The 18,981-nt window shown below is 40.6% G+C and overlaps 1 long non-coding RNA gene across 2 annotated transcripts; it reads left to right on the top strand.

Moving 5' to 3' along the window:
• The first annotated feature begins 337 nt into the window (after positions 1-337).
• On the top strand, positions 338-17,988 carry LOC133225813 (uncharacterized). 2 transcript variants are annotated; one of them, XR_009729290.1, is made up of 3 exons: positions 338-399; positions 11,207-11,456; positions 16,997-17,988. It is a non-coding gene; the product is annotated as an uncharacterized LOC133225813 (long non-coding RNA). The 2 variants fall into 2 exon arrangements; XR_009729291.1 differs by lacking the exon at positions 338-399 and adding an exon at positions 837-1,217.
• Positions 17,989-18,981: the final 993 nt, after the last annotated feature.

Genomic DNA, 18,981 nt, shown 5'->3' with positions numbered 1-18,981 from the left:
GCTCTCCGCCGCGGCGCTCCTCTCGCCTCTCCCCACCCGGCCTTGCCTCACTACCCAACGGCCGCGCCCCCGACGGCAGCGCGCGCAGGGGCCAGTGAGCGAGCGCGCGGGGCGGGGCAACAGGGTGAGGGAGCGCGCGAGGCGCCCGCCCAGCCTTTCTTCCCTGGCGGCAGCTCCTCGGCGGGAGGGGAGGGGCGGGGCGGGGACGGAATACCCGGATGTCGCGTGCCTGCCTCCTCCTCCCTTTGAAGTTCGCGCATGCGCGCTGGTATCAGCGATTGGGGTGGGTTCGTGCGCGTCTGTTGGCGGCTGTTGGTGTGAGGCGGCGGGGGTGGTCCCAGGGGAAGGTGGCTCCCGCTCTGACCTGCTCAGGCGGTGTCATGTTAGCAGGGTTACCCGGTGTGTCCCGGGCGGGGGCACGATGGCTGCCTGTTGTGCGAGCAACGCCCTCGGCTCACCTAGGGCCCCATGGGGACTGCGGTGTTATTGCCAGTGTTTGCATAACACTTTATGTGTTTGGGTTATGGTGACCCTGCAGGCTTCTATGTAAGTGAGCAAAATGTTGGTTTTTCCCCAAAAAATTGAACTTGCTCCGAGAGGGCAGAGGTGTAAGGTGTTGGGCCTGCCTTTGCAGGTTCCATTTTTCAGACTATGGAAGCCAGCTGGTTAAAAGCCTGTAGCTTGACAGGAGTTACTCAGGGTATTACAGCTGCAAGGGTCTGTATTCCTGATAGGCATGAATATTTTGCGGGGGTATAGTGTGTTTTGTCATGCTGCGAGTAATACGGAAGATACTAGTGTAAACTTCCCACCTTTTCCCCGCAAAGTTAGAGACTCTGAAGATTAATTTGTTAATTCACAATAAATAGTATTCTTTAACTTCCTGTTGAAAATCTTGCTTGTCTGCACCAAGTTTCCAGAGACATTTCCTTGCCATCTGTGTAGGTTTCTGTTTGAGAGAGATGATCTAGTTCTAACCCCCCTGCTATGGGCAGGGACGCGTTCCATTAGACCAGGTTGCTCAAAGCCCCATCCAGCCTGGCCTTAAACAAAATAATCTCTAAATCTCTTAGGCCTTAACCCAAGTTCGGTGAGGAGCAAGTAAAATGTGCCTGTTGGAAGTTTGGATATTTAGCATCTTAGGAGAGTCTTACCTTTTCTTACTCTAAAAATAAGAGCACATAAAAGGAAGCTGTAAGACATCATTTCCATGTTAGGTATGTAAGACAAAGCATAAGATTACCTTAATATGAGGCATCATTGCCAGCTCTTCCTATAATAAGCACTCTCAGGTTTGCCCCACCCTTATTCTACAGCCTTGATCTTCCATGATCCTGAGGACAGGCCCTTTTTATTTCCTTCATAGGCTTGATTACAGGGTCAGGACATAATTGTCTAACCAAGTGAGCTCCAGAAGATGGTAGGGATTGGCTCTGTGACTCAGAGAAGCGAAGCAAAATAATTCCATCTGGTCACCAGGCAATTATATAAATTGTTGGGCAGAATCCACATAGACAGTTGCTGGCTTTCACAACTGCCTTTTATTGGAAATACCTTCTGCGGGACAGGTGAAATTTGCTGTGCTGCTTATTCTCACCACAGGGGAGTATACTCTCCAGCTGAGAGCAACCTGCTGTAACGTATTAATTACAAAGGGTGTTGCAATGCTTTCATCGCTGACTTTGTGCAGGGACTGGGCTTCTATGACAGAAGTGGGGCTTTTTATTTTAACTGCTTCTTTTGACAGAGGAAAATGAATTCCTGTGGCTTGGATTTATTTTCTCTTACTTCAGCTGAGACTCCTCGGGTCACTCAGTCACTTAAGGAAGAATCTGCTGCTTCTCTAATGCTTTAGTGCATACACTTGCTCACAGTCCCAAATTCCCCCTTCTACCTACCTGACAACCATTGTCATTCTCATGAACTGCTATTTAAGGTAATCGGGCAAGCCATAATCGCACAATTTGGCTTAGTACCGTTGACCTGCAAGCCAGAATGTCGGTGAAGATTCAATGGGTGAACAACTGGAGAGGCTATTTTCTACTGGCTTAAATCCAGAATGAATGAAACTTCATTCTAATTACTCATAAATGGAAAATAAATGTCTGTGTCTGGTCCAGTATTGTTTTGTACATGACACTGTCACTGAACTCAACAGAAGAGCGAACTGTAAATTGATTCTTGGCAATGTAATTCAGGTCTTTCCTCTCACCTGAAGCAAAGCCTGTATCAAATGCCAAGGCATTTGCTGAGGTGTGCAGACAAACTCCTGTAAGCTGGTACCAGTATGTGAAATAAACCACATTTGTTCGTAAGGTTGTAGAAGGTGCAATCTGTTTGCTATCACTTTCTAGTAAATGTGAGTTATTTAAGCACTTTCTAGCTTAAAATTCTCACAGTCGCAGTTCTTCACTGACAGGCATTTGTGTCTAGAAATTCATTCTGCATGGAGATATAGAGGGAAAAAAATTGCAAACTTTTCTGAAATGCATTTGCAAGTAGATTTACTAATGTCTGAGTCTTCGTATTTAGCTGTGTGTAAAAATAAACAGCTGAGATCTGCCCACAAAGCTACATATGCAATTTACACTGCACAGCTTTGGGAGCAGGTTGTTTTCACACAACAGAGACCTCAAGAGAAGTTTTTTGCACCTCCTGGGTTTGTGTTTTCAACCAAGGCCCATTAAGAAATCTGATACTGAGTTTAATGCCTTTATGTTTATAACTTTCCAAGAAAAGCCTTTCTTCTCTAACAATATACCTCTCCTGTCATTAAGAATCCCATAAACAGCATAAAGTCTTGAAGTAGCATAGTAATCAGATTCTCTTTTGCAAAGTTTTTTGATAGTAGTAACATTTGATCTTTTCGAACATCTGGAACATGGATTATAAAAGAAGCTGCTGAAGAAGCTCATGTGAATTTTGGGGGTTGATGGTGGTTTGTCATACTCCATCTTTCTTTAACATGAAAAGGTTTTTTTGGCAGGAAAATCAACCTCAACAGCAGGTCAGATGTCTCAATGTCAACATAATTGCCCACCTACCTAGTTATCACCATGAAGGCTGTGCTGGGTGGGTGCCACACAACTTTTATGGAAATTCTTGGTGCTCTGACCCAGGTACTGGGCTATAAATACCTTCAAGTTAATACATATTTAATCCTGACAAATTGGACTCCCTTGGTTTGGTATAGACTTCTGAACTAGCAACACTGAAAGTATCAATGCTTTCTCTGAGTGGAGAAAAATAATGTGCTATTGCATGGCAACTTGTCTGCAAGTCTCGTGGGAGGATGCATTAATGAATACATCAATATGTCATTACAATCTTTGAAGTGTAATGCCGTTAATGGTTTGAATCAATGTCCCAGGATTTAAGTAGACATTCAGCACTGACCACACAAAAACACCCTTTTCTTAAGACAAAAGTGAAAACTGCCAGATGGTGGCTATGTTTGGAGCAGTTTTTCACAGGTAAAAACCCCATGCCACAATATACCTGTAATAAGTTACAGTGATATATTTCAGCTATTCTTAGTGAACCTCATTGATTGAAAGGAAACAAAATATTGAAACAATAGTTCTGTGGCATTCTCAACTATCTCAAAATGAAAACCATAAACTTAATGGTTAACTAGAGGTGGCATCTTCTGATTTCTTGTGATAATCTCAGCCAAAGACTGTGAGAAATTACAGAGAAATCTGCAGATGATGAGGCTATTTCTGAGTTGAAACTATGTCATAGTCAGCTGCACTGGTGTAGAAGTTTTGCTCCTCTTAGCTGAAATAAAAGTTCTCTGAATAGTCCCATTATGATTAAAACTGCTTCCAGTTTTACTGCCCCAGGGACTAAGCTGTCAACTGGCAGAAGTCTGATTTTATCTGGAGAGAAAACGATAGGCAATGTTTGTTTAGAGGGGAGCCTCTTCCAATGAGATCTAAATGATAGTAAATTATCTTAGTATAGGTCAGTTTTCTCCAATTCAAATGGATTTATAAAAAGACCATTTCTGAAGCAAAATGACAGTACAGAAACAATGGATACTGGTTTATTTAACTTGGAGAAGGGTTACTGCACCTAAAACTCTGAGGAAACAGTTAATAATCTAGGACAGAGTGTGAGTTGGTACAATAATTATTTGTATCTCACCACATTCTCTTTACTTTTCAATTTCCTTGCAGTTGTCATTCAGGCAGGAGGAAAGAGTGGGATTGTTAAAAGGACAGTGGTGGTCTTGTAAATAAGATACCCAGAATGCTTTTGTGCCATACACACATTCAGGATACAGTCACCTGGGATATCGCACTGCCTCTTCAGGTTGGGGTTGCCTCCAGTCCAAAGTCTCCAGTCTGAAGGGAAGACTTTCCACCATGTGGTGTTGTATCTATCTTTCATTATGGATGGCAGCTAGGCTGGACAGCACTTTAGGACTGAATTCTTCCTTAAGCTGCCTAGGTTTTATAACAGCATAATCAGAGGGAACCCGGTGGAGGTGTGTCTAAGTAGTGGAAAGAAGGAAGAGTTGGGCCCTCTGAGGCCACATTTGCAAGGAGCTGTGTCAATTGTTGACATGACAGCACCAATAAGACCTCCCTGAGCTCATGTAAAGTTTGGCTTGGAAGCAGTAGTGCTTGGGAGGATCCTTGCATCTCCTGGGGTTAATAGCACAAAATTGGGTTTTACTGGAGATTAAGTTCTACATTAAACAAAAATAACAAAGATGTAACTCCTTTGTTGGATTTCTAACACTTTGGCACTAACAAGTTCTTTGTATAGCTACACTTCAGCAGTTTTTATCTATTAGTACTGGTATTTATTCCATATGTTTGGGTACATTCTTATTAGACAGCCTTGCTGTACCACGTGACCTTTCTGTTTTCAGTGATTCCAAACTATGTCATTTGTTTTAGAAATAAAGATGCTATTCGAGAGCTACAGTGTTTTGAAAGTAAAATATCAGCTAGCAGTGGCTCAGGTGATTGATTCAGAAGACTTAGCAAAATTCAGTCAGCCACTGGTGCTTTTCATTTCTTTTAATTTTTCCCTTACAAAAATGAATTGGTGGTGTGATAAATGCCACTTCAGTGTTTTATCTGAGGGGGGAAAGGAGCTGAAGGTCAAGTGATACTACTACAGATGATTGAATTTAGGAGTGCCATGGATGGCAACAAGGAGAAGCAAGGGTCAAAATATCATTTACACACAACTGACTGCTATGCAACCCCATAGCTTATTTCTAGCTTTGGCAGCATCATGGTAGGGTAGAAGGAGAGTTGTGACTAACTGGAATGCAACCACAGCTGGTTGGGCCCCCAGTAAGCTATCAACTCTATGTGCCTCAAAACTCCTAGGTTTAGTCATTATCACAGCTTACTGACAGGAAGGCATGGTTGCTCCTAGTCATTAGGATGGATGAGGAAGCAGTGTATTTATCAGACATACAGGAAAATCTGATTGGGTTCTGCACATACGTGCTAATTCAAAGGAGTACACTGGCAAGCAAATCAAGCTCATCATGACGTGTGTGCATAAGTACATTTAAGTTGTTTGGGTTACAGTAGACTTCAGTTTTAATCTCCTCAAACAGTTATAAGAATAAAATTTTAAAGCACTGTCACATTTTTTACTTTAAAAACATGCTGGTGATTTGCACCAGGATACAAAAAACTTTTTTGTTTCTAATGAACCGCTTTATGAATCACTCTCTTGGAAATGCTTCCCTGTTGTCCCTTAGCTTTTGCTTAATGGGACCATAAGAGACCATATGAGTGGGGAATGGAGACAAGTCTCTATATCTGCCATAGTTAGTACAATTCTGATAAAAGAAATGGCAAATTATCAGGCCTGTATGTGCTTCTCTGAAAAAAAAAAAACAACTAAAAATAAAAGAAAAATCAATTCATGCACAAAGCTGCTTGCTTAAAAACAAAAGCTTCCTAGAGGAAGGAACAGCTCTACCAACTCTGTGGGACCCCACACATGAGCTATCTTCTTTTAAGAGACAGCTCTGACACCTATATATGCAAACCAGTACATCTTGTACCCCAGAGACACAAGACATAAGTTGTCCTGCAGCCAAAGCAGGAGTATCTGCTACCAGAGAACTTGTAGTGGAACATTTAAATTTTTGTAGACAGGCTCATTCAAAGTCATTTGAGGTAGATAGTGGCCTGAACCTGCAGGCAGAGACCTGGAGCTATAGGCAGCCTGGGTCAGCTGCACAAACACAGCTATACCAGAATTCATTTTCTACCACTAAAAACCCATGTAGTTCTAGCAAAAAGTGTTTTAAGCAGTTTTTCATTCAGAAAGAGGTGCTAGCAGTTTGTCTAAGAATTAATTTCTAATCACGTGCTTTTAGTCATACAAGGGATACACTCAGCAACAGAACAATGAAAGTAAGTTAATGGGGTTTAACCTTTGACATTTTATTCTTACACCATTGGGTTTGTATTGACTCTCCCAACCATACTTATGTTTCAGAGCTGTTACCAGCAGTGCTGCTCATATCCAAAATGGGAAAAAGTTACTTGTACATATTGGTGTGAAATGCTAGGATGATAAAAGACATGCTAGAAGGTACCTTAGGAATTGAACTCAGGCTTGAAACATACCTTTTACTTTGTGAGCCTGAAAGTTTCTGTTTCTTGGACCCTAGTATTTCTAGATATGCTAAAAGGAAATACCCATATTTGCTTATTTAGGCTTATATTTCTGTCTACTTTATATGTTTTATATAATATCTTTTCATACAAAATTTCTATATATTATATAGAATTACATAGAATTTCTATATGCTATATAGAATGATAGTTCTTTGTTTGTCAGAGCTTATTCTCAGATGGAGCAAATTTCCACATCAGAAATTCTGAGCTATGGATTATGTTTTGGTGACTGGCAGCTGCAAGACAATTACTGTGGCTATTTCAAAGAATGGCTAGTACACTGTTGGTTCTTCAGGATAAAAATGACAGATGTAACATAAGCAGATAAATTAGAGGCAGTTTTGGCATAGCAGGGAAAGACACAGAGCTGCCAATGTGATCCTGAAGAGAACAATTCTACTCGGGAGAGGGTGTTACCAGGAGAGCAATATTACAGTGAATTTAGAAGTTTATGTTTAAAATGAAGTACAGTGACAGTGTATTTTTAAGCTTTTTGTAAAATCAGCCTTTTATGGTAATTTTCCTAGTTTCCACTCTTTCCAAGCAGGCTGATTTCACCAAGATTCTCTGCAAAGAAAAGATAGGACATTCCTTCAATTAAATGCTTCTCCCTCCAATTAAAGATCAAACCTGTCATCCTGCACACTCCCTTTTTCCAAGGACAAAGCCTTCCCTCCCTCCAAGCCTATATATATATAGTGAACAGGTTCTTGCAAATGATGCTGGAAAACTCCAGTGAGCAACAGTAGTGAATCTCTCAGCATGTTGGTTGGAATGGGGAAGGGCATTCTGAAAGTGTTCAGTCATTTGGGGAAAGATCTTGATATGCACGGCATTGTCCTGGTCCAGTTCTCCAAAAAGAGTGAATTTCAAAAAAAAAAGACTGAGAATAAAAGAAAAACTTTCACCATCTGTAATAAAACAGATTAGATTCAGAAATTCTACCCCTTTCACACCCTTACAACATACCCAGAACTGAACATCCAGGTCAGCTGCAGAGACAAAAATAAAACCTTGCTTCACTGATCGGGCTCTCAGCCCATAATTCCCTCCAGTCACAGCTGTGCAGGAAAGTTACTAGGGCTGTAGCTATCTCTTCTCCTTCATAAAAACATGTGCTGGAGGTTTAGGAATGCCCCAGTTAAAGATACTGTGCAATACCAAAGAAAGAGGTCTGAAGAATGAGTCAACAGCCAGGACTTCATTTGAAGCCATAAGATTTTCTTACAGCAGGCCCATTGCTTGCCTGGACACGGAGGGCTGAATCCTCTTAAATTCAAGGACGTTAGACTTCGTAAGTGCTAACAACAGGGTAAGGCTGAGGAAGGCCTCTGCCAAAATGTTAGTCTAAGAACTCAATGTCACTGTTCCAAAATGTAAAAAATCTGTGTAGCAAAAATTTACTTTACTCCACAAGGAGAAAATGGAATCAGCTACAGCAAATAGATGCTGACATTATTAGGCTGTACATTTTGAAGAAAATGTAAGGTTGACCATGATTTTTTCAGGCTTTCTTATCCTCCCCCATCAGTTTTATTCATATGAATGAGTCAACACGACGCATTTAGTGCTAGTACACACACACAAAAGGAGATTCAAATTCTTTTAAGACAACCACTTCTGGACAACCCCTTATGATCAAATTAAGACCAACTCTCCATATGTGTCCTGAGGTGTTTTTTTTTCTCACATTAGCAATGGTTAGTATGGAATGTGCCCTCCTTATGGTGCCATAATCTTCTCCTTTTCCCCAGTTCTAGATTAGGCTAGGTTAGGTCCTGTTAGGAAAAACAAATCTGGTGCAATGGTAAATGCCTTATTTATGCCCTTCAAAAGTATTTTATTAATATGATGTCATTGGGCTGCCAGGGTTTTGAATCACAAGATAAACTAAACAGTGATTTAATAGGATCACATATTGCTAAAGTTTTGGGGGTTTTGTCTTTTAAATGGAAGTCTGTGGTATTGTGTGGAACAACTTATGTAAGTCTGAAGCAATAATTGACATTTATATCCAGAAGCAGAAGCAAACCTTAGTATTGTTTTTGTCAGGCTTTGTTTGTTGAGTGCATTTACAATCTTGTGACTTTTAGACCTAGCATCTGGTTTTGAGTCCATTTCCAAAATGTCATATTGCCTTCTGCTTTGATTTCTTCCCTTGTTTAATGTCAGTGTGGTGGCATTTGAGAATGGAATGTCTTTAAAGAAACAAACTAGTTCATAAAACCTTGTTGTCATGAGGTAGCTGTCATTAATATCTAAACTTCTACCACCTGAAAACTATCAAGTAGATAATTGTATTTTGTGTCATGGTATCTCATAAACATTGAGAATATGATACAATATTTTCTCTTCTGATCTACAAAATATTCTCCTCTGGGCTTTGAATAACAAATCTTCTTGCTAATATCATAATGATATAGTATTCCACAGCATGAAAGAATCTGTCCTGGATGGAATATTACAGTGTTCCCATTAGAAAACTCCTCTCCTATTTCAAGAGCCCATGATTCATTAGCTGAATGCTTGTAAATGTCACCTAGTTATAACTCCTCTAGGAACAAGTAACATTGTGTGCTTTCTGGTACCACATTACATTGTCTTACCAGAGAGAGACAAAGTCTTTGTGATTTGTTTTCCTTTGGAACTACAGATGTGTAATTTATCCCGTAAGCTACCATCAGTACAGATCTTTTTTTTTTTCTATGCACAACACTGGATAGGCTGCTCTAGAAATAATATAAAGAACCAGTCCAAATAATGCAGGCAAAACACAAATTGGTTTTGATGGGACTTTTGCCTCTTTAATCATGGTTAAATAGTTTGCTATCTAGCTGTGAGTGTAAGGCTGAAATAACAACTTTGCTGATTGCTGATCGGTTTTGTTTCTGCTGAGGATAAAAAAAGTGAAGGACTACAAAGAAAACAATTTCTCCCATTCTTATGTCTGCGCTTTCTTCTGTGAGTATTAGAATAAAATGGAAAAACAAAAGTAGAAAATTCCTGAGGCAGGGTTAGAAAATCTTGTTCTAAGAACTGAGAGGTATCTAAATATACACCAGCTCAGCCTCAAATAGAGGAAGATGTACCTTTGTAAGTCTGGCCTTTCAGGTGGAACATCCAAAAGGAATCAAGTACTAGTGTCTGCCTGTAGAAAGAATAGCCTAAGGTAAATTAAGTCATGGGGTGTCAGAATTTGAGGTGAGGGAATAGCTAGATAAAAGATGGCTAGGGAAGGTGGCCTCTGTAGTACAACATCCTTATAACTGCACTGGCCATCGGCTGTTATAAAATGACTTGTCTCAGGTGTGTTATTACAGTATTTCTTGCATCTTCTCTTGCCTGTTGTTCGCATGGTGCTCAAAGATCCCTCCCAGGCACTCAGCCCTTACTTGAGGCCAGGTGGCTGAGGGGCCTGCAGCAGGGGCTGGAGCTGGTTATCTCCCTGGGGTCATTCCTGAGGCTGCACTGCTGATACTGATGTTTTAATACTAGGAGTGAATAAAGACCTCAGAAGTGGTTTAACACTTGTTAAAAAAAGTGTTCAAGTGAAATGCTGAGTTAATTTTATCTGCAATAACTTTTTATATGTGACTTGCTGCAAATATTTGACTGTACATATATAAGGCATGTTTGACATCATTGCATGTCAATAGAGAAGAATCCAGTATTGTAAGCCCTCAGTATCAATAGCAAAAAAGGGGAGTTGTTATTGTTGGGACAATTTGGTTGATGCAAATAAAGAATATTTTATGGAAAAATTTGGCAAAATATTTTTTACATATTACTACTTGGCATATTATCAGAAGGCGGACTACTGACAACTCTGACTCATAATGGGAGATATAAACCCCCTCTGGCCTCATTGCAGAGTTCATGATATGCTCCATATTCCCCCAAAAATGCTGCTTAGCCAGAAAATCTTATCTATAGAGGACAATTGAATTACAAAGTAATCACACTGTAACTGCAGGAAACATGGTGCCATCCTGCATCAAAATGGTTTGGGTTTGAGTTTTCATGGGTTAGCATTTTTCATGAAATATGGAAACAAGTAGTATACTTGGAGAGGGGCAGGAAAGAGTGGCTGTTGTCTATTTTAAATAAATATGCCTCAGAGAACAAGTTTTTCACTATCTCAAATGTTCAGGTTCTCTTTTTATTTTTCAAGCTTTTACATGTTAACTTTTCTGCACACTGTAAAATTTAAAATAGTCCCTTAAAGCTGTGATGATTTTATTGAAATTGAAGAATAAAATTGCAAGATAGGCCACCCTAAAATTACTGGCATGTATGTTTCCGGATTCATTCCAGAAAGTATTTGAGTGCTCTCACCAAAAATTACATGAAGGGTTACATGCCTGCAGCTGCAAGCCTTAAGGGAAAGAGCATACATTGTTAAGAAAACCTGCTGGTGGGCACAGCTTCTGCTAACTTGCCTGTCTGGCTCATCAGTCAGTAACCTGCTTCCTTCTACACAGTGGCCTAAATTCAGTGTACCTTCTGCTATGTAAAATACTTGTTTCCCTTTGTAACCTCAGAAACCTCAGCTGAGCTGGTAGAGATGAGGATTTGAAGAGGAAGACGTTATGAGCAGCTGGGAGATAGTAATTCAGCAATAACTTAACCTGGATCAAGAACAGCTGATAGCTTGTCAGACAGCAGCCCACATCCCTGCCACTGCAGTCTGCAGCACCAGCTATTGCTCATCCCTGGCTTGTCATTCCGTTCATTACCAGCAGATAAACACATTAGCTTGGCATTTCCGCTCCAATTATCATCAGTGAAAAGGTAATATATTTAAATTATTATCAATCTTCATTTTCCTAATTCATAGAGATGAACTGCAAGTTCCTTGCAGATGTACGTGCTCTGTGCAGGTTTAACGGAGGTATCACAATGCAAATCTAGATTTACTTAACGTGTTTAAAATTTCTTTCCCACCTGCATTAGCTAGTGACTATTTTAATGCATTCTTAAATTCTGGAATAAAATTACATGGGAATGTATAGCAATATGAATATACATATGTCTGCATGGTCAAGCATTAGTTCAGCTAATGATCTCACAATGAATTTGGTCAATACATAGAATTTCTCCTCTATGAAACGCTTCTACTTTGACTTTTCATTTTGTCATGAAGTGGAAGGAAAAGTTAAATTTTCAGAGTTTCCCGTGAAGTAAGAATTAAAAAAAAAATACTATGTGAAAGTTTCAAACAGCTATTTTGAAGTATTTCATTTCATAAACCTAAGATTTTTGTTTGGAATAGCTTCAACCTTATTCATAACCTATGTCCAAATGAAGCACACTGAATTCTCCCTCCTCTCTCTGTCTGCAGTTACTGGTATCTCCCACTCCTTGACTGTGTTATCCCAGAGGTGCTACCACCATTGCTGATGGGCTCAACCTTGGCCAGCAGCAGGTCCATCTTGGAGCCCCCTGGCATTGGCTCTGTCAGACATAGGGGAAGCTTCTGGCAGATTCTCCCAGAAACCACCCCTGTGGCTCCCCTACCACAAAACCTTGCCACAGAAACCCAATACAATCACATAACATACCAAATTGATTTTAACAAAAAAGTTGTCCTCCAGAGTTAAAAAGGGTATAGTAGTCCATATATCTTCAAACTTTAGGTCTTCGTAATAGCAGTGTTGAGATGGAGAAATTCTCGTTTACTGCATTCAGCGTAATTGTTCTGTGAATGATTCAGATCAGTCACATAGTTAAGAGTGAGACTGTCCATGAACTGAAAAGTCATTCATTGCATGCTTTACATCTGTCCATACTTTGGTGCTTTAATTTTTAATTTTTCGTTTCTGCCTTATGTCTTTGAAGAGCCTCTTATTGTAAGAAACAAAATTACGGCTTTTAAAATCACATGAACCAGCGTATTTTCCAAACTATAGTGGTGCCAGCCACACTGTGCTTCTAATACCACTATTTGCTAGACAGTACATGAAACTGAGTTTGCTCCAGAGCCCAGTTCAGCAAAGACAGAAACTAAAACTCAAATCCTACTCCAGTCACCAGGACACATGCACATCAACTGCAGTGTGAGTTCAGTGCTCTGCTGAGTCAGGATCCGTGGTGGGAAGGGCTACGCTGAACTTCTCACAGAAACATGGAAGTTGGCCCAGACCTGCTCACATTGTCACATCAAACATGGTACAGCCAGCACATCCTGCTGACCCCATGTAACTGCTCTGTGCAGGCACTGTAAGGTGCTTGGATTTGGAACTTCCAAAGCCCTTGGTGCATGCAAGCACGTGTCCTCTCAGCACTGAAGGTTCAAGGGTAAGTCTGGCACAGCCGGCTGCCCCCAGTGTGTTTTGCATGGGCTGTACAACAGTTTCGTGCCTGATCAATGGCCATTTGTCCAGCACATGACCTAGAAATTCCCTGCTCAAACCACAGGGCACTAGATCACCACAAAAAGGGGAAGTGGCCTGTCCTGTGAGTCTGAGTCACTGTTCATGTCTGAAATGCCTAACACAGGCCAGCTAGTGTCTGTGGCCCAGCAGCAGCCAGCGTGTGTGTGCATTTCAATAGAGGCCATGCTGAGGATGTGAGGGAGGCTTTTTGCTGTGTGGCTTGTTTGTCCTTCCCTAGGGACACTGTCTGACCGGCTGCTTGTAGGTGCTTGTCACAGTCCTTGCAGTAAACTAAGGCAAAGCTCAAGAGCCTTCTGACTGCGAGACTTTGATCTACAGGACCCCAAATTTGTAGGGCTGCACGGCCTGGAGGGAGGCCATAACTGAAGCTAAGACACTAAGCATCATACATACATAAATCAAACATGAGATCTTACAGTTTGAAGCAGACCAAAGCAAATTCTGCTAGCCTCATTCTTTATTACAGGGGTCATGTGCAAAGGCACTCATTTTAGGTGAGGAATATCCCTAGAATTAATCTTGATGGTTCTTTTAGTGGATCTTTAAACAAAACAGTTTATTAGCTCAGCTTAGGAGGAAAAATAAAATTATCTGATGTCAATAACAATTCTGTTCTCTCCATCAGGCTGTTGTGCCGTGTGGCTAATAGGGTGTTGATAAGCAAACATAATATTCATAAAGGTTCTTGCAACTGTATTGGAGAATTTACAAAGACAGTATATGCATCATCAGAAGTCTGAAAGTTAGTAAAGAAATATTAGGAGACAAAGAGATTTGTCAGCAGTGGCTGTTTGTTCAGACCTTCATAATGGGAACATTTCTATCATTGTGCACTACACATCTCCATTAAAAGCAATCATCATTAATAACAATGACATTTATTTTGTTAGTACAGAAATGGGAAGAGAGAGCTCTCCTCCTTGAGCCAAGCACTGCAGCAGCTGCAGGCGCCTGCTCTGCTCATCAGGGCTCCCAGCCTTAGGGCACAGCCTAGATGTGGCTCTGCAAGCATAGCCTGGGTTTCGAGTGGGGTAGTTTGAGGGGGGTCTTAGGCACAGGCTTCAGGCTTGCTCTGGCTCTCACCCTAGTACACCTGAAAGGGCACGTCAGTATACTGCAGTGAGGCACCCAAAGACACAGGAGCCACAGGTAGTTAGTGTAGAGCACCACATCATGAGCCTGCCAGTACCTGGTGGCTTTTGGGCCTGCTGCCCACCGTCAGCCATCTTTGAGAGAGGTGTAGTTCGCAGGACAGTGAGGTTCCACACATGGCATGTGTAGGACAACACCCAGATGGAGAAGGGAAACCTTGTCAGTGCTGAGAGGGAGAAGGGCCACTTCCCTCCCTTCCATTTTCCCCCTTGGAAGTGGGCTGCTGACAGCTCCATTGGCACATTAACCCAGTGAAGATGCATCTTGCCAGCCTCATGCTGCCTCCCATCTGGCAGCGGATCATGGTGGTGTGGGTGGTTAATGTGTGGAGGGGCTGGTGAAGTACCAAAAGGGATATGAGAGATTGCTGGGGTTATCACTGTGCAAATGTCTGGAGAAGGAACACTCCAGGCTTGTCCTGATGAGGTCCTGGATAAGCACGAGCTTTCAACAGAAGCTGGGACCAGCTGGTCTCCAGGGTCCTTTCCAGCCCAGGGGCTCTGAGGAGGATTCTCTGGATGCTTGGCAGAAGGTAGATGCTCCAGAAAACTTGAAGGGAAACAAAACTTTGTGCTTGACAGAGCCTAGTGCTATGACAGCAGACTGGCGGCAGGTGACATGCAAATCCATAAGGAGCCAGGCTTTGTTAGCTCTCAAATCGGATCACCTCAAGAGGAGAAAATGAACATTCATTAAAGTAATTTCAAACTAACAGGTGGTGCCAGACATGATTAAACTCTCACTGTGTAAGGTAGTGGATCCAAAATACACATCACTTTTTGTTGATAGTGTTCAAAACCTAAAACTCAGTCTCACATGCCTCTTCCTTCCACTTGCAGAATGCACTGGCTTCTAGGAATGTTTTTCCTCTTCTTTTGCTCAACACACATCTCTTTATCCTGATTTTTTTTCACATTTCATTAATTCACATTACAAATTATTAATCCAAGGAGTGTAAGTGGAGAAAGCTGTCCCATGGACTTCGAGAAACATCAGCTTTTTGCTTAGTGTCTGTCAGTCTTTTAAAGAAAATTTATAGTTTTGTAGAACAGGCATACTTGCTTTCACTGCCTAATGCTTCTAATATCTTACTAATGATATTAGTTATTAAAACGGTGCATTAAGTTTACACTACCTCTTCATGGTCATAAAATTTTCTGGGCACATCTGCAGTCCTCACAGATGCTCAAGTGATTAGTAGCAGCAGCAGCAATAGAAGCTAGAGAAAATACAGACACCTGTGCTTCATTGTTAAATACGTATGCTATTCTGTAGTTTAAGCCACCTCAGCTGCAGCACCAGAAGACATAAACATGGCATGTAGGGGGGAAAAAAGGTTCCTTTTCAACAGCAGGCCATTGCCCATACTACTACTCTGCTTCTGCAGTCTGTCAAATTGGTTTTAATGCTGAGCATATAAACATTTCCTTTTTCTGTACTATAGCTTTCAGGGTCATTCAGGTGTAAATCAGAGATCTGGAATTAAGTGATCATTTTTAGCAGCTTGTTAATATGTTAGCATTAGCCCATTTTATAGCTAGATGGTCATTGCCTTATATACATGTATTCCAGGGTCTGAAACAGAACATTTCATTCCTAAAGAATAAAATAAATAAAGAGCTATTCATTCTAGCTGTGCACTACAGCAGAAAGAACATGGATTCAAAATCTTGAAATGAGGGCTTGGGTCTTTTTTTAGAATCAAACTTTCACCCATGGCATGGAGACCTCTGGCTTGCAGAAGCACAGGGTGCACGCTTGATGGATAGGACTTGCATTGATGGAGAACACTAAGTAGCAGGAGATTTATATCCCCCTTTTACCCAGAATTTCTTTGGTAGCTTAGAAGAGCTACTGTTTAGGCTCTGTACACAGCTCTGGAGTAATGCAGGCAGAAGCGCTGGGGTTTTTTCTTGCAGTTTCACTGTTGAATTGTGAGGAGCAAATCTCTTGTGTTTAATCATCTTCCTGGATCCTCCGAGCTGGGAGGCAGCCATAATAAAATCCTCTGAGCTTGATTTAGAGAGCTCCAGTATAAACATTGCTCCTTTTTCACTGTTTGGTTTATGCTGCAAAGCTGTTTTCTTACTGTGCTGGTTTTGGCTGGGATAGAGTTAATTTTCTTCATAGTAGCCAGTATGGGGCTGTGCTTTGGATTTGTGCTGAAAACAATGTTGATATTTTTGTTTTACCTATCAAACTGTCTTTATCTCAACTCATGACTTTTCTCACTTTTACACTTCTGATCCTCTCCCTCATCTCACCAGTGGGGAGCAAGTGAGTGGCAGTGTGGGGCAGAGTTGCCAGCTGGGGCCAAACCATGACAAATAACAGATGATATTTCCAGTAACTTCAGTGTTGTCAGCATATTTGGACAAATAAAGACTTTTTTATGAATCAATTTCTAAATGTAAGAAAGAAAATGACAAAAAAAAAAATATTGTCTGGATAGAAATTAATTGGATTTTTATCTCTTATAAAACAAGCAGACTAACAAATAGGAATATTTTGAATCAATTTGAATGTTCAATTTTCCCCTTAGGTTAATTGCAAAATGAGAAATGTGATTTTAAAGCCAACTAATGTATTTATTTCTGATTACATTGAAATAGTTTTTTTTTTTTACTTTTCCAATGAAAAGTCATTAAAATGTCAAAGCAAAATATTTCCATATTTTCACAATTTTGTTCCCCTTAGTTTTGACTGGAGCACATTGCAAAATTCAACCTGAAGTTGTGTATTTCTGCTCCCCTTCTTACCACACAAAATTTCATTTTTCAGTAGGATTCCCAGCTACTGCTGGAAGGGACAGTTACAAAGGCCTGCTGGTTCCTCCTCAGCCCTTCAGAAACCAATACTGAATGACAAGAGTAAGCTCTTATCATCAATTCTGGAAAGAGCCATCAGGGAAAGCCTTCCTCATCTGACTTCTCTGGGCCTCTGCTGATTTATGTCAGATGGGAAACAGGTCTTGCTGAGTCATGACAAGCCCTTGTGATGATCAGACAACATTAAGCTGCAGAGGTTTGCAGATGAACTCAGGAAAGTGATGGGATGGATGCTGGTTTGCTATTTTTGTTCTGATGTTTTGCCATGTTGATAGCCTGGAGTCTCTTTGCATTAACATCACCAATTTCTATTATAATTACTATTTAACGGGGGATGGGGAGGGATAAGAAATAATTAAAGATAAATTTGGGTTCTGTCCTTTGACATGCAGGTGTTGAGTGAGACATCTGAATTCAGATTAAAGCCTAGAGGGCCCACTGTACCTGTGGGGGCACTTCCCCTGTGACATCCACAGTCTAGCATGATCTGTCAGTCCAGATTCAGTAAGTTCTACATTATTACAGTGAGCCTGACTGCAGGAATATATAGTTTTCACTGAGATGCAATTAAATGAAACTGATTACAAGGATAAAACCCCACAGTTGAAGGCATAAAAATAACCCATTTGTTTAATTTGGATGAGACTTTACTAGGATTGGAGAATTTTTCTCAGAAAAAAAAGGTACTTGGAATCTCCACCTCAGTCATATCCTGGGTACAGAGCAGGCTTTCACTGATTTCTGTATAAACGTTAAAGTTAAGCATTTGAGTTTATACAGCCTAGTCCAGGTTGATTCTTCATCATATTAAATCCTAATTCAGATGTAACAAAATCCTGTCTACTTAAAGATCAATAAAGGATTGCTGCATTGGAATTTACATGAAAACACAACTATTCAGAGGCTCAAACACACGAAGTACAATGAAATAAGTAGAGTTAATAAAAAAAAAAAAAAAAGAAGCCTGAATGCCCATTTTTCATAATTTCCTAATATTTTGATTTTTATATTCATCCTGAATAGGGAATAGCATCTTTTCTATAAAAGTGGAAGGTTTTAGAAAATGCTAATTAAAGGAAAAAAAAAGTTAAAAAAATATTTTGACATTTAAGAGTTATATTATTTTTATTCCCAGTCAGTTTAACATGGAATTGTGCTCCAGCAAGAACCTCAGGAATGTTCTTCTTTACAGTCTTAATGCTTCCACTCTATCCTGTAAGCCATGTTTTGTTCCCTGTGATATACCTCCTGCCACTCACTGCAGCTTTCCCATAAATCCTTTACTGTGAAGTAAAGGACATTTAGCGGTAAAAAGGCATTTAGATTAGCATTCTCAAAGGAAAATGGCTCGAGAAAAAACTTTTACAGAAACTGGATATGGTGTTTAAAGTGTATTTTTCCTAGAAAACCCAGGTCATCTATAGAAACAGGAGTAGAGTAACAACTCGGCTCTCAACTTACAAGTTATGCTTTATGAGCCCCTAATGTGTGATGCTGTATATAGTACAGAACAAGTCCAGGTCATATACGGGTTTTATTTTTAGGAAAAGACTTATTTCCTTTGGATCATGTTTGGTTCAACCTCTGACTCAAAGTCCAAAGTTTGGACTTTCATGAAGCATTTTGTATCAGTGAAAGGTATTTAAGATCTGTATGTGCATGGCTGACAGCACTAGTGTAACATGTGCCTTTTGAAGGGAGCAGTCAGCATTTCATAGGGATGTTTCCTCGGGTCTGTTTTGCCAAACTCTTGGAAGTTTTTGTCATTCATGGGAACAAATGCAGTGGGGATGGACATCTCAGGGAACAAAGCTTGGTTTGGAAGCTTTCGTCTCTGGTTGCTTGAGTAGATAATTCAGACCATCTTAATGAAATATTATCAAGCTTTAACTTAATCGAGCAGTTCACTAACTCAGAGATCACTGGAACAATATGTCAGAA

This window comes from Neopsephotus bourkii, unplaced genomic scaffold (genome assembly GCF_033783945.1).
Source record: "Neopsephotus bourkii isolate Nb327-2 ecotype Australia unplaced genomic scaffold, CSIRO-AGI_Nbou_v1 NB_1767, whole genome shotgun sequence".
Lineage (NCBI taxonomy): Eukaryota > Metazoa > Chordata > Aves > Psittaciformes > Psittacidae > Neopsephotus > Neopsephotus bourkii.
Note: the sequence above shows the minus strand (reverse complement) of the source record. Positions and strands in the feature narration are given on the sequence as shown.